Here is a 14,546-nt window from a genome sequence, read left to right on the forward strand (position 1 = left end):
TTCAAAATCGCTATTGATTTTTGGGCCGGGGCACATACTATTTAGGCTGTGGCCATCTAATGGACGGTTTGGACAATCCTATCGTGCGGGCCATACCATACTTCTAATAAAGTGAGGAGTGACCTCATCAGAATATTGTAGTGCGGATAACATTTCCCTTTTCTATCACCACCTCTCCCATATTAAATGGACACCGTTTGAACCCCTAAAAAACAGGTCCTAAAAAATCTCGGGATATGATAGAATCCACCCTTAACGTTAGCCAATCCCCTCTGACGTTAGGCAAACCCTACGAACAGCCACATCCCACACAAACATAATTTCCACTTACCCAAAACCTCCTTTACAGAAGCTCTAGTCATAATTCCTATTTACCCAAAACCTTATGTCTTTCCAGAAACGCCTCTTCACCTCCACCGTATTTCCATTCTGTGTATTAAAAGCAGTTCAGCGATGTAATTTTTAATTTAACACCAACCCCCTGGCCCCTGGTGTAGCAAAAAATAAATAAATCTCCCCCACCCCTCCAACCTTCTCTGTTCACATTTTTTACAATGTTTGGGTTGGTTTGAGATGTAGATGCCAATCAAAGGGGGGCATTCAAGCATACAGCATCCCATTAATGAATTCTTAGCCAGAGTGATCGACGGCAACAATATATTCTAAAGGAGCGTGACGATCAGAGGTTAGTCGAATACTCTGTAATAAGCATTTCTTATTTTTCCTCCTTTTTGCTTTTTTTTTTTTTTCAAATTTTGTTTACTTAATCTTTTTCTCTTAAACATGGGTTTATGCTACTAGAGTTTGATTGTTGAATGAATTCGAATGTTGGAATCGATATATGGTTTTACGTTTTGACTGGCCTGTTGTTACAAATTCGGGAAATATTTTTTTTTTGGGTGATGATGGAATTGATCAATGGTGGCCTTTCTTTTATGCGGCTGCTGTTACTACTTTGGTATTTTTTTTTAAATGTCATGGTTTTTCATTTATTGATTTGGCTGTTGAAACAAATTTGGTATTTTTTTGTAATGTCGTAATCGACTAGCAATTGCTACAAATTTTATTCCACTCATTCAATAGTACGTTCTTTTTCTATATCAGTACAAGCTTTTGGTGTGTATTGTTCATTCAATAGTACGTTCTTTTTCTTTGAATACAAGTTTTTGGTGTGTATTATTCTTGATTTCGGTGTCCAATATGCGGGACTACTTTGGAAAAAATGGCTTCTAAAAATTTAAGACTGCACAAACAGGATTTTCTTTTGCCACGGTACATAAGATATATCAATTGTTTGATGAAATGCCTACAAGAATTTAGTTGCCATTACATTATATTTCTTGATGTTATTGTTGTTTATAAACTTGCAATGCTGCTCTTTTGGGTTGTCTTTATTCATATGAAAAGCTTCCAGAGATAAGAGATCTAAACTCCTCATCAAGAGTGATAGAGTAGGTATCATTTTGGGATTCTCCAAGCCATTAATTGTCCAACACATTGGTCCTGTGGGAGGAATCTCCCATGGGACATTGACTATCTGGGTCACATGGTGAAGGCCCATCATATCAAGCTCCTAATCATCACATGGTGTCCAATATGCGGGACTACTTTGGAAAAAATGGCTTCTAAAAATTTAAGACTGCACAAACAGGATTTTCTTTTGCAACGGTACGTAAGATATATCAATTGTTTGATGAAATGCCTACAAGAATTTAGTTGCCATTACATTATATTTCTTGATGTTATTTATTTTTTCGCCACCGTGCATCGCACGGGTTGTCCCACTAGTCAGTTTAGAAAACGATTAATTTCCTATAAGGCTCTTCTTTCCATAATGATTTCATTTCCTATATTGCTCTTTTCATAAACCGTTTCAGCTACGAAAAGTTAGGGATATTTTACTATCTATATCCCTAGAAACTCTCTCTACACTCCCTATATCCCTAAAAACTGGACTGAATGGGCTTACACCATATAAAAACTCCTATCAATAATACGGGGATGCTAAACCGAAGAATGGCCTATGGTGTATCTCATCATATTTCAATCCAATTTTCAGTACCCACAGCTGTAAAATATACATTACTTCTCCAATTTGTCTACTCAAAGCAAAAAATAGAAAGAGTAGCGCCATGTATTTATTTAATTTACTTTAATTATGTAATTCGCAATATTTATGTTGCTATTTTCTAATTTTAGAAAATCAAAGATAGAAGAAATGGTGAAGGATTCATACGAGGAAGCCATTGCAGGGCCGAAAAAGCTCCTCAGGTAAGATATCCTTTCATAGAGTTAATTTCTAGGAAAGATAACTATGCCATGTGTAGATTAAAGAGATCTTCCTTCCTTTACCTTTTTTCCCTTTTAATTCTATTTTTTGTGTAATTGAAGTGAAAAGGAGATCTTGGCCCCGTTGCCGCCATGAAAATTGATGAGATAACAAGCGAATTGCAGATGACCAGTACTTTTAACCCGATCGAGAGGATGAAAGCCGGTATGGAGCATTTCAAGAAAGGAAAGTTCCAGTAAGTGCAAAATTACCTTTAACTACCTTTCTCTCCTTAGTATTTTGGTCCAATTGTCGTTTAGAACTAAAACCATTGCCGCCGTATTGTTGCTCCATTCCTTTTTTTATTCAATCGTTCTGGTCATTTATACGGACGATGAAATATGTAAGATAAAAAAAAAATGATCTTTGGGGTTTCAATATCTTAATATGAGTTTCTGCCTTTAAATTAGCCATGGTACATCTCATTTCGGTTGATGCTTCTACCTAAGATTGTTGGTCATGAATATAATTTAATGTTTCGGGAAAAGAGAGGACAAGCATGGATTTTGGGTCTGAAACATCACAGTTCTACTAGCCTCAATTTCTTCTCCGGCCACTCAAAAATCACGCCTCTACTAGGCCATCTTGCTTTGATTACTGCATTTTGTTGATTAGGTTTCTTTGAAGTTCTATTAGATGGAGACAATTTGTTTGAAGTTTTCCATTTTAATTTGTAGAAGGATTGAAAATTTCTTTCTCATGAGTGGATTTGGAAAGGGGCAGCCTGTTTTGCTAATTCCATCGCAACTAGGAGGCCTGCAACATCACAAGAGGAACCACAACATCAACCAATTCTACTCGCGCAGATTCTTTATCGGTTACCCATTCCTCTAGAGGTAATGCCTCTCTTTCTGCATTGATTATTCGGAGGTTAGACTTTCCAAGAGCATCGTTTTTTTAATGAATCCTTTTTTTTTTAGAACCGTAATATCCTCTGAAATCCCTTAAAATACTACAGACAAACAAGTGGAGCGCCTGTTTATTGAAACAGCTTGGTGCAGATATCATTTCCCTTTTTCTTTTGCTTCATTTGATTCTTTGTTTTTCTTTACAGATGGTGGAAATAGGCTGCTCATTTGAAGGCTCATTTCTTCCTTTATGCACTTCAAGTTCATCATTTCATCATTTTTCCTTCTTTTATTACTATCTGCCATCAAATGGATGACAGCTTTTATATTAATGCGAGGTGTACCTCATTGGAAAAAAAAAATCTCTTGCTCCATCTTCTTCTGCATGTAAACTTTAGATATTCTATGTTCGCAGGTTTAATTAGCATCTTTTTATTTTGAATCCTTTTCTTCCGGTGCTTCTAAATCTTCACATTTCAATTGAATTTTGTTTTTATTGCAATTTCGTGGTTTTTTATTCTCCATTATTGTTTTAGATTTGTCTGTTATTTTTTCTTGCTGATTAGATGTTCTTGATGTCATTTTTTTTTGTTGGATTAATTTCTAATTTTAATACTTGACTTTTGGTATGTTGACTCTTGTCTTTCTGCTTTTGTGTGTTTGTATTTGATTTGGAAGTTCTTTTTTATAGGGTTGACGGGTGGTCCAGGTTAGTTCCCATTGTTTTTTTCGATTTGTTTCTAATTTCCTTTCTTAATTGCTTGATGCCATATCTTTTTTGAAATGGTGATGTTAGAAACTACTTATTGACAAACAAGCAGTAATAAAAAAATTTAGTGTCATTTTTTCCATCAGCAACTAAACAGTCATATGGGTGAGTTGCCATTGCCTCCGCCCCGTGCGAGGCAACTAGTTAGATATAATGACTAATTCTTTTCTGAATTGGGAGTTCATTTCAAATGAAGAAAGCTAAGATTTTTTGTTGTTTTGTAAGTAGGACCTACTAGGACACTCCGATGGACGGTCCGATTTGAAATGGATCGTGACCGAGACCCAAGAAGTAGGTCCGAAGAACACTCCGATCCGACCCGACCGATAAGGAATTTGAATGGATCGTGACTAAGACATAGGTGGATCCGATCCGAAGTGGATCTGTTGACACCCCTAGTCTATTTTTGCCATGCTTGATCAAAATTCTAGAATCAACCATGTGGGTTGGATCCAGGGCAGTCCTACTGACTTGTGAATAGACCTGGCAAGAAGTGACCAGGACCAGTGGGTCGACCCAGCCCGCCCGTATTTTCCGAGGTCCGGGTCACTCCTTTGTGACCCGTTTGAAAATGACCCGCGGGTCCACCCGGCTAGTGAAAACTGGGCTCTGGGTGGATCCGCGGGTACCCGTACAGAAGTGAAAAAGTTTTATTTTGTGCATTTTTCTGTAATTGTCATATTTTTTTGCATTTTCTTTGTAGTTTTTTCCGTAATTATCATATTTTGGTACATTCTTTCGGTATTTTTTTTTGTAATTTTTCTACTTTGGTGCCCTTTCCCTGTAATTTTTCTATAAAACTTAGTACCCGATTATTATTTATTGCTAGCCACCTTTGCACAAATCGTACTTGTGCCAATCTTTGCGGTTTGCACCACGTCAAGAATAAGACAAATCTCTCAAAAAGTCAACATAAATGGGCTAACATCACATGATCACATGCAATTGCAAAGGATGGGCGAGAAGTAGCCTTGGCGAAGGTGGCTAGCAAATCCCTATATAAACAAAAAAAATCTTAAAAAACAAGAAAAAAACGGGTGGCCCGTGGGTCCACCCGGCCCGTACGGGTGGGGTCAAGGTCCACGCTTCGTGCCAGGTCTACTTCTGAAGGCCAACAATATCACGGGCCCATTTTTCACCTCATGTTTTTTTTTTAATTGAAATGATGATATTAGTAATAGTAAAAGGTCACTACCGAGCCAGTCGTTTAGGGCAAAGAGAACAAGAAAAAGAGAAAAACACTACAAGAACATAAGTGCTCAAGGAAATGACCAAAGAGTACAAGAACAAGAGAAAAACACTACAAGAACATAAGTGCTGAAGAAGGTAAGAAATTTAATGTTTCTAGCACTGATCTAGACGCTCAATGCGACGGTCTGCCTCTCAGTTTGCTAAGCTTCTGATGTGATGAAAATGTACCAAGTGGGCCCCCACACGGTCGAAGATCTCATCTATGAACTCCAAAAATCTCCAGGGAAGAGCACACTCCAGACGAAAGCTGTGATGGATGAGGGAAAAAGCTAGATGGAGGTAAAAAGGCTTCATTCCATAGGAGTTGAGAATCCAAACCCCTTTGTCTCTCTTAGTATTACCAATGTAAAGATTTTCGAAGATTATACACTCTACAAGTCTACATGTTCGTCATATAAACTCAAGATTATAATATGTACTAAAGTCGTTATTAAAATTACTAAAGTGGCCTTATAATTTAGATCGTTAGCTAATATTGATGTTTTTTTCCATAAAAAAAAGGGGACCGGTGTTATCTGGGCACGTTCACAGGGGTGGAGCCAGGAATTTACACTTGGGGGGGTGGGTGTCGGACTAATTTTTACTTGCCTGCATTGGTCACAAGGGGTGGAGTCAAGAATTTGGTCCATGGGGGGCAGAGAATGGTTGTTATTAAGGTTGCAACTTGGGTCAGGTTTGGTTTAGCTTTTGCTAAAAAATGAATAGGAATCAACCTGAATCCGACCCGATTTTAAGGTAAAAGCTCAACCTGAATTCCCAAAAATTGACCCAAGTTGCACCTTAGTTGTTATAGCATGCTGGGGGCCACACTTTTACACTTAGATTTCACTTCAAGCATGGCCTCTTGTTATAGCACGTTGAGGCCCACATGATAGGATGATCCAAACTGTTCATTTGTTGGGTCACAAATAAATAGGTTGCACCGAATTAATCATCTCTATAAGATGATCCTTACCGTTCGATCTATAAAAGGCAATCTATTAGAGGATTGCCCCTTATAGATCGGACGGTTAGGATCATCCTATGGAGATGATTTAGTAGATTTAACCTATTTACATTGCGGCCAAGCAAATGAATAGTTTGGATCATCATATGAAGTGGGTCCAAATTTTTGAAAAATGCTAGACTTCACGTGGACACAACTTGTGAAATCGTCAAATGTGAATTCCTTTAAGGCCCTGTTTAGATTGCAAGAAAAGCATTTCCGATTTCTAACAGAAATAGGGATTTTTTTTTGTTTTCACCATTTAGAGGGAAATGCTATGATTATTGTTAACTTAGATAGATATCATTATAATTTGAAGATCCCTCTGAGTAAAAATTGAATAGGATCCATTCAAGTTATCTCTTTTCGTGTGTTAAACAAGTAAGATATTTTAGAAAAAATTTCTCTTCCAAACTTTTCCAAAAAATTCTTGCAATCCAAACTTACATAGAAACTTTAGTGTGTGAAAGAGAGACCATCGGCCACATTAAGGATGATCATAACAGTTCGATCAATGCCGAATTTTCCAGCTTTAGCATATAAAATCCAGATTTTAGCTTTGTAACATTCGGGATTTTAAAATCCTAGATTATAAAATCTAGGACTTTACAATCCTGGATAATAAAATCCATGAATGACCCTTTGTATTTTGTGGAGAGAGAGAGAGAGAGAGAGAGAGAGAGAGAGAGAGAGGATATCATGATGTGGAGCACAACCTATGGAAATGATTTTTTGGGGCACAACCTATTTAGGTTGTGGCCCATCTAATGGACGGTTTGGATCATCCTATGGTGCTGGCTAGACCTGGCAAAAGCGACCCGTGCCCGCGGGTCAACCCGACCCACCCGCAAATTTGCGGGCATGGGTCTGAGTTTTAGTGACCCGTCAAAACTAACCCGCGGGCCACGCTGGTCACCAAAATTCTGAAACGCAAAAAATGCGGGTCATCTCTTGACCCAACCCGTGTGACCCGCACCGCATCCCCCGCAGGTTGACGCGGCCCGACCCACCCATTTGCCAGGTCTAGTGCCGGCCATACCATACTTTTTAGTAATGTAAGGAGTGCGATCGTCGAAATACGGTAGTGGTGATATCATTTCCTTAAAATTATTAAAATATTTGTTAGAATGTCGGATACAACTTTGAAATCTCACATATTCTAACAATATTTGCTAGGAATTTTCTCAGAAAGGCATTTGTTGCATGAGACAAAATCTTAAAAGAATAAGACAAAATCTTTTGAAAAGTGAGCCTGTGTGGCTGCTCTCTCATGCAACATTCAGCCCCAAATGCCTTCTCCGAATTCCCTAGCAAATCCCTTATAATTTATAATTGATACTTAAACCAAATAAAACATGCTAGGGTATTTTAGTAATTCATCAGTCCTTCATCCAATTTTTAGACATGTCTTGTAATATGGATCCGCAGATATATGAATTCATAAATTTTTAGATCTTGGAACATAGGTCCATAAGAGAATACGTTAAATTAAAAGTACTCGTCAAATCCATTTTAGTTGGATCGAGTCCATTGGGATGTCCTGGTCCATCAACATCCTTACTTTAAATCCAACAGTGTCAGCTTTATCCAATGGGCTCCACATATTAGCTTCCAAATGTTGTTGCATGTATCTTACCTTGGAAACAAAGCGATCATTCAACATAGGTAGTGAATAGATAAGGAGTTCAAAAGAGGAGACGGTGTTCAACTTGACATCAAGTACATTCCTTACTCCTTACTTTTCTCACTCTCAAAGTTACTTACCAATTGTCTCCTCCTAACTCTCCACACTTGGGCCCTGTTTGTTCTGGATTTTGAGAACTGATTGTGAGTCTAAAACTGATTATTGGACACAAAATTAATGTTTAGGCCTTGTTCATTTGGGATTGTGGCAACCAATTGTAGGCCTCAAACCGATATCAGGACCCACTACTACACGCAATTCTAGGTCCTGAAATCGGTTTGAGGCCCATAACCGGTTGCCACAATCCCGAATGAACATGGGCTTACTTTTAAGTCAAATAATCAGTTTTGGACTCAAAATCCAAAACAAATAGGGCCCAAGTGTGATTACCACTGCTTTCATGGTGGGCCCAGCATTGCTTGATAGAACATCGTAAGCTTCTTAAGTAACGAAGTGTGAATACCAGTGCTTTCATGGTGGGCCCCCACATTGCTCGATCTTCGATCCTATGGTTATTAACTCTGTGGGCTGTCCAATCAAGAATCGACAGTTGTGTAATCACCGATCCAATCAAAGCACCCCAATCAAGATAATGTTAGGTGATAATAGGAGTTTTTAATTGTGGGCTCACATTGGCGGAGCTAAATATCATAGCAACAATCTTTTAAAATTGGTGAATTGTGAATAAAGCCTGCATGTGGAGTTGGTATCTATAAAATGTTGCTTACAGTAATCAAATTGAGTTAATGTGTTGTTTTTTTTCTTTTATTATTTTAAAATTTTTAGCGGTGGGTGACCTTAAAGATGAAAAGCTTACATCTTAAGTGGTAGGACGTGTGGGCCACATAACAATCCCATGCTATTTTCTTACATATAATTTCAACTGCCTTAACCAAAAAAGGCACCCAACTACTTACTTGACTCTTTACCAAATTTTAGATAATTACTATTATAAAATTCCTTACTCCTTACTTTTCTCACTCTCAAAGTTACTTACCAATTGTCTCCTCCTAATTCTCCACACTTCGGCCCTGTTTGTTCTGGGTTTTGAGAACTGATTGTGAGTCTAAAACTGATTATTGGACACAAAATTAATATTTAGACCCTGTTCGTTTGGAATTGTGGCAACCGATTGTAGGCCCCAAACCGATTTCAGGACCCAGTACTACAAGCAATTCTAGGTCCTGAAATCAGTTTGGGGCCCATAATCGGTTGCCACAATCCCAAATGAACATGGCATGCTTTTAAGTCAAATAATCAGTTTTGGACTCACAATCAGTTCTCAAAATCCAAAACAAACAGGGCCAAGTGTGATTACCACTGCTTTCATGGTGGGCCCGGCAATGCTCGATCAAATATCGTAAGCTTATTAAGTAACAAAGTGTGAATACCAGTGCTTTTAGACCTGGCAAACGGGCGGGCCGGGCCGGGTCAAAATGACTCGGAAAATTTTAACGGGTCATTGAGCTTGGACCCGCACCCGGCCCGTACGGGCCGGGTCGACCCGCAGGTCACCCGGATTTTTGACCTATTTTTTTTAAGATTTTTTTTTTGTATAGGGATTCGCTAGCCACCTTCGCCGAGGCTACTTTTCAGCTTGTCACCCATCCTTTGCTGCAAAGATCGGCAGAAGTACGATTTGCGCAAAGGTGGCTAGCAATAAATAATAGCAATATATAATAATCATGCGGGTACTAAGTTTTAAATGAAAAATTACGGAAAAATGGTAGCAAAGCAGAAAAATTTCCAAAAAAATACCAAAAGAATGTATTAAAATATGACAATTACCAAAAAAACTACAAAGAACATTATAAAATTATGACAATTACGGAAAAAAAGGCCAAAATAAAACTTTTGTACTTCTCTACGGCACCCGCGAGTCCACCCGGCCCGGCCCAGTTTTGACTGGCCGGTGGACCCGCGAGTCACTTTCAAACGGTTGTGACCCGGACCTAGAATTTACGGGCGGGCCGGGTGGACCCGCGGGTCCGAGTCACTTTTTGCCAGGTCTAAGTGCTTTCATGGTGGGCCCCCATATTGCTCGATCTTCGATCCTACGGTTATTAACTCAGTGGGCTATCCAATCAAGAATGAACAGTTGTGTATTCACCGATCCAATCAAAGCACCCCAATTAAGATAATGTCAGGTGATGATAGGAGTTTTTATTTGTGGACCCACATTGGCGGAGCTAAATATCATAGCAGCAATCTTTTAAGGATCAATTATCAATGGGGGACAAAATTTAGGTGGAATTATCAACATGACCCATACTTTTCAGAAATTATCAAAGAGGGACAAACGAGGTTTTGTCATTAAAAGCTGGACGAAAATGCTCTTTTCTTAAGCAACACGCTTTGCTTTTCCACTTTTCCCTTTTCTCTCTTCTTTCCCTCTTCTTTTTTGTACTTTTTACCAGTCATCTTCTTCATCATTTAGCCACCATTGGAGGCGGGAAAACTCGAAAATTTGAAACGTGAGTTCATTTCCATCTATCTCTCAATATCTAGGTTTTTATTTTCCATTTGTTTTTGCGTTTTGCATTTCTCCTTCTCCCTTTCAATGGAGGATGAGGAAGATGAATCGTAGGGTAGAAAGAAAAAAACGTGAAAATGAACAAGTGAAAAAAAAACAGGAAGTAAAAACATGTTCATAAGGGACTTGATAAGCCCATTCGGAATTTGGTAACCCCATTTTGATACTGGATAACCCTAACCCCAACCCCAGAGACTTGAAAACCCCCTTCCAAAACTCCAGTACCGTTGGGCAATTTTAAGGGACTTGATAAGCCCATTCGTAAATTGGTAACCCCATTTTGATACTAGATAACCCCAACCCAAATACTTGAAAACCCCCTTCCAAAACTCTAGTACCCTCTGCTAATTTTCAGGGGCTTGATAAGCCCATTCAGAAATTGGTAACCCCATTTTGATACTTGATAACCCCATTCCCAAAGACATGAAAACCCCCTTCCAAAACTCCAGTACCCTCGGCCAATTTTCAAGGACTTGATAAGCTCATTCAGAAATTGGTAACCCCATTTTTTATACTAGATATCCCCAATCCCAGAGACTTGAAAACCCCCTTCCAAAACTCTAGTACCCTTGGCCAATTTTCAGGGACTTGATCACCCCATTCGAAAATTGGTAACCTAATTTTTTATACTAGATAACCCCAATCCTAGAGACTTGAAAACCCCCTTCCAAAACTCCAGTACCCTCGGCTAATTTTCAAGCACTTGATAAGCCCATTCTAAAATTGGTAACCCTACTTTTGAGAGTTATTGACCCCCTTCCAGAGAGTTGATAAACCCCTTCTGCTACAGAACCCACTACCTATAGCAACTCTTCTAATGGCATTACAATTCTGCTCATGATAGAAATAACAAAAGAAATGGATGTTGTTTTCATTAAATGTGCTTCATGTATTACATCCCAATTTGTGTATTACAAAAAAAAAAAAAAAATTTAAGTAAATCAAAAAATGTGTAGCCAGTCATTCATGTATTACATCAACTTTTTTCTTATACAACCACTTGTCTTCCAAAAAAGTGAGTGGAGCCATCCATGCATTATCTCCAGAACTCACCCTAAAATACAAATCGCTTAAACCTTAAACAAGATAAATCAGAAATAGAAGAATGGAAAATAGTGCAAAACCCTAAAAAAAAAAGAAAAACAAAACCTAAATACAAAGAGATAGATGGTAAGAACTCAACATTCAAGTTTTCAAGATTTGCCGGCAACAATGGTGGCTGAACAAGGAGGAAAATGACGAGTGGGGTAAAAATAAAAAAGGTGATAATAGAAAAGTAAAGGAAGAGGGAAGAAGGAAAAAACAAGGTCAAAACGTGTTGTAAATGCCAAAGGGCATTTTTGTTCAGCTTTTACTTACAAGACCTCTTTTGTCCCTCGTTGATAATTTTTGAAAAGCATGGGTCATGTTGATAATTTTGCCTAATGTTTGTCCCCCATTGGTAATTGTTCCATCTTTTAAAATTGGTGCAAAATTGTGAATAAAGCCTGCATGTGGAGTTGGTATCTATAAAATGTTGCTTACAGTAATCAAATTGAGTTAATGTGTTTTTTTTTTCTCTTATTATTTTAAAATTTTTTGCTCCTCAAGAGTTTAAGATGATTAACATTCTTCAACACTTCAAAACTCGAGGATGAGTCTTCTTGAACAAGGGAAGTTTTGTGAATTTCAAGATCGTGCGGATGGTCCGTTTCGAGTTCAATCGCCAGAAGATTATGGCGTTTCAACTACTTTCAATGTTTTTGATCTTATTCCATATCATGAAAGTAACCAGGTCAACTCAAGGATGAGTTGACGTTCAACAAGGGGAGAATAATGCAGGTGCAATTCCCCCTACAAGCTTCTGGACCGTTTTCAACCACGATTTTGGGCTATTAAGTGACAGAATTATGGAAAATGATAAACTAAAAAGTTTTAGGTCTTTTTGAGATCTTTCCAACAAGTACTTATGGTAGAAATTTGGAGCAGTGGTAAGAAAGTAATGTTAGTTTTAGTAAAATGTATTTTGTTAGCCTTGACTAGTCAATGTTTTGAGTTCCTAGGCTATTTATTATGTTTGTAAGTCCCTAACTAGTTAGTGGGCAAGCTTGAACGTCATCTCTCATGTATTTTCTATTTAAAGAGTAGCAAACATCTGTAATTGGAAGTTTAGTTGAAGAAGAAAAGCTTTTTAAGCATTTTGCAAGAATTCTACTTCTTGTTTCCTGATCCGAACGGTATCAGATTCTGCGGAGCGAAGTTGGTTCCATAGATTCTCATTAATCTGCCAAAATTTTATTGGAGAGAATGAGAAGTCTTGCTGATCACACCCTACTCTAAGCTGTTGATTTTGTAGTCTTTTTATCATAGCCACGGGACGAGCATTTGGGATGGGACCAGGACCATGTGGATCGCCTCATGATGTTTAACATAATCAATAGTCTAGATTTCACATCATACCTCACATATATGTTCGTTTCTACACCACCTTGAAAACACCCACTTTTCAAATAACATTTTACTTATAAAGACTATTTTCATAAGCACTGGTTTTGTAGCCTGTCCCAAGTAAAATGGAGGGATGTGGGAGGGGGAATCTCATATATATAATGACAACTGGAATCCCATATTATAATGACAACTTGGGTCGGGCTCAATCCGAACCCGAATCCCATATATATATAACGACAACTGGAATCCCATATTATAATTAGGGCTCGACATGGTTCGGTTCTGGGGTAAAACCAGAACCGAACCACCTAATGTCGGTTCCCAACTGCTGGAACCAGAACCGAACCGATTGGTCCTGGAACCGAACCGAATTTAATCGGTTCGGTTCGGTTCGGTTCGGTTCTAGGTTTGCAACAATAAAAGAAATGAGTGGTTTTTTAAACCAAGTGAACTTGAAATACAGTCATACTAAACACTTAGTCCTATTAAACCAAGTCAACATTTTTTTTAATATGAACTAAGTGTGGGTGTGAATATCAAGTAAAAAAAAGGTCGTCTTATGGAAGAAGACAAACAGTAGCAAGGTTGAAGGGAATCAGGGATACGTCCCAAGTAAAAAAAAAGGCTGTACCTTTGGGATTCTTCTTCTTCTTCTTCTCCTTCTTCTTCTTGACGGCCGGATTTGACGGACGAGTGGAGGAGCTGAGGCAGTGAGGCGTGAGAGGGTTTGCAACTTTGCAAAGTAGATGAAGAAAGTAAGAAACTAGGGTTTCTTAGTTCTTTCATTTCTTTAATTCTTTTGTCTTTAAAAAATCAAAATTAAGAGATCATATAATGATATTAGCAGCCCCTTGTTTTGAATTAAATATTAACAATTTAACAAATTTGTGTCCTCAAGGATGATATTAACACTCCCACTTTTTTGGTATTTGACGGATTTTAAAACACGCATATACTATTTTTTCCGGTTCGGTTCAGTTCTCGGTTCCATGTCACTAAACCCAGAACCGAACCGAAAGCTGCCGGTTCCCAGGTCTGGGACCCAGAACCGATCCGCCCTGGATTCAGAACCGAACCGAACCTAACCGAAGCACCCGGTTCAGTTCGGTTCTTCGGTTTTAACCGAACCATGTCTAGCCCTAATTATAATGACAACTTGGGTCGGGCTCAATCCAAACCCGACGGGTTGATTTTGGCTCGAGTTGGGTTGGGTTAGGGTTAAGAAAAGCCAACCTGACTTAAGTTTGGGTTGGGTCGGGGTTGAGGCCTTAGCAAACCGATCCGACCCGAACCCGACCTCCGTCTTCTAATTTTATCTTGATTTCCTTTGGGTTATTGTATTTTTTGTTTGAGCCATGGTGAATCTGAACCAACCCGACCAGATTTCGGGTTAGATGGGTTAGGTTAGGGTTGAGAGATGTAGAGGCGGAATGGTTTAGGATTGACCATGCTCAACCCAAGGCCCGGGTTGGAACCCAACCCGGCCCAAGTTGCACCCCAAGTTACTTTCTAGGCAGTGAGTCCACCGATAAAGTCATGCTTATTTACTCTGTTGCAAGGAGTAAGAACATGGTAAGAGGGTAAAACCTATCTTTTCTCCCCAGGCCACGATATACATTGGCCGACAAATTTGACTAGTCTGCGTATTGTGTGAATGGAATCTCTATCGTAGAATAGGGATAAGGAAAATCTATCCTTATTTTACACATGATTTTTT

At 38.7% G+C, this 14,546-nt stretch overlaps 1 long non-coding RNA gene across 1 annotated transcript; it reads left to right on the top strand.

Annotated features, from left to right (window-relative positions):
• Window positions 1-542: 542 nt before the first annotated feature.
• On the top strand, window positions 543-3,619 carry LOC143878644 (uncharacterized). The gene is made up of 5 exons (XR_013251067.1): window positions 543-685; window positions 2,200-2,271; window positions 2,392-2,525; window positions 3,007-3,165; window positions 3,384-3,619. It is a non-coding gene; the product is annotated as an uncharacterized LOC143878644 (long non-coding RNA).
• The last annotated feature ends 10,927 nt before the right edge of the window (window positions 3,620-14,546 follow it).

This window comes from Tasmannia lanceolata, unplaced genomic scaffold (genome assembly GCF_043159265.1).
Source record: "Tasmannia lanceolata isolate RefF3 unplaced genomic scaffold, GAP_Taslan_0.1 ptg000006l, whole genome shotgun sequence".
NCBI lineage: Eukaryota > Viridiplantae > Streptophyta > Magnoliopsida > Canellales > Winteraceae > Tasmannia > Tasmannia lanceolata.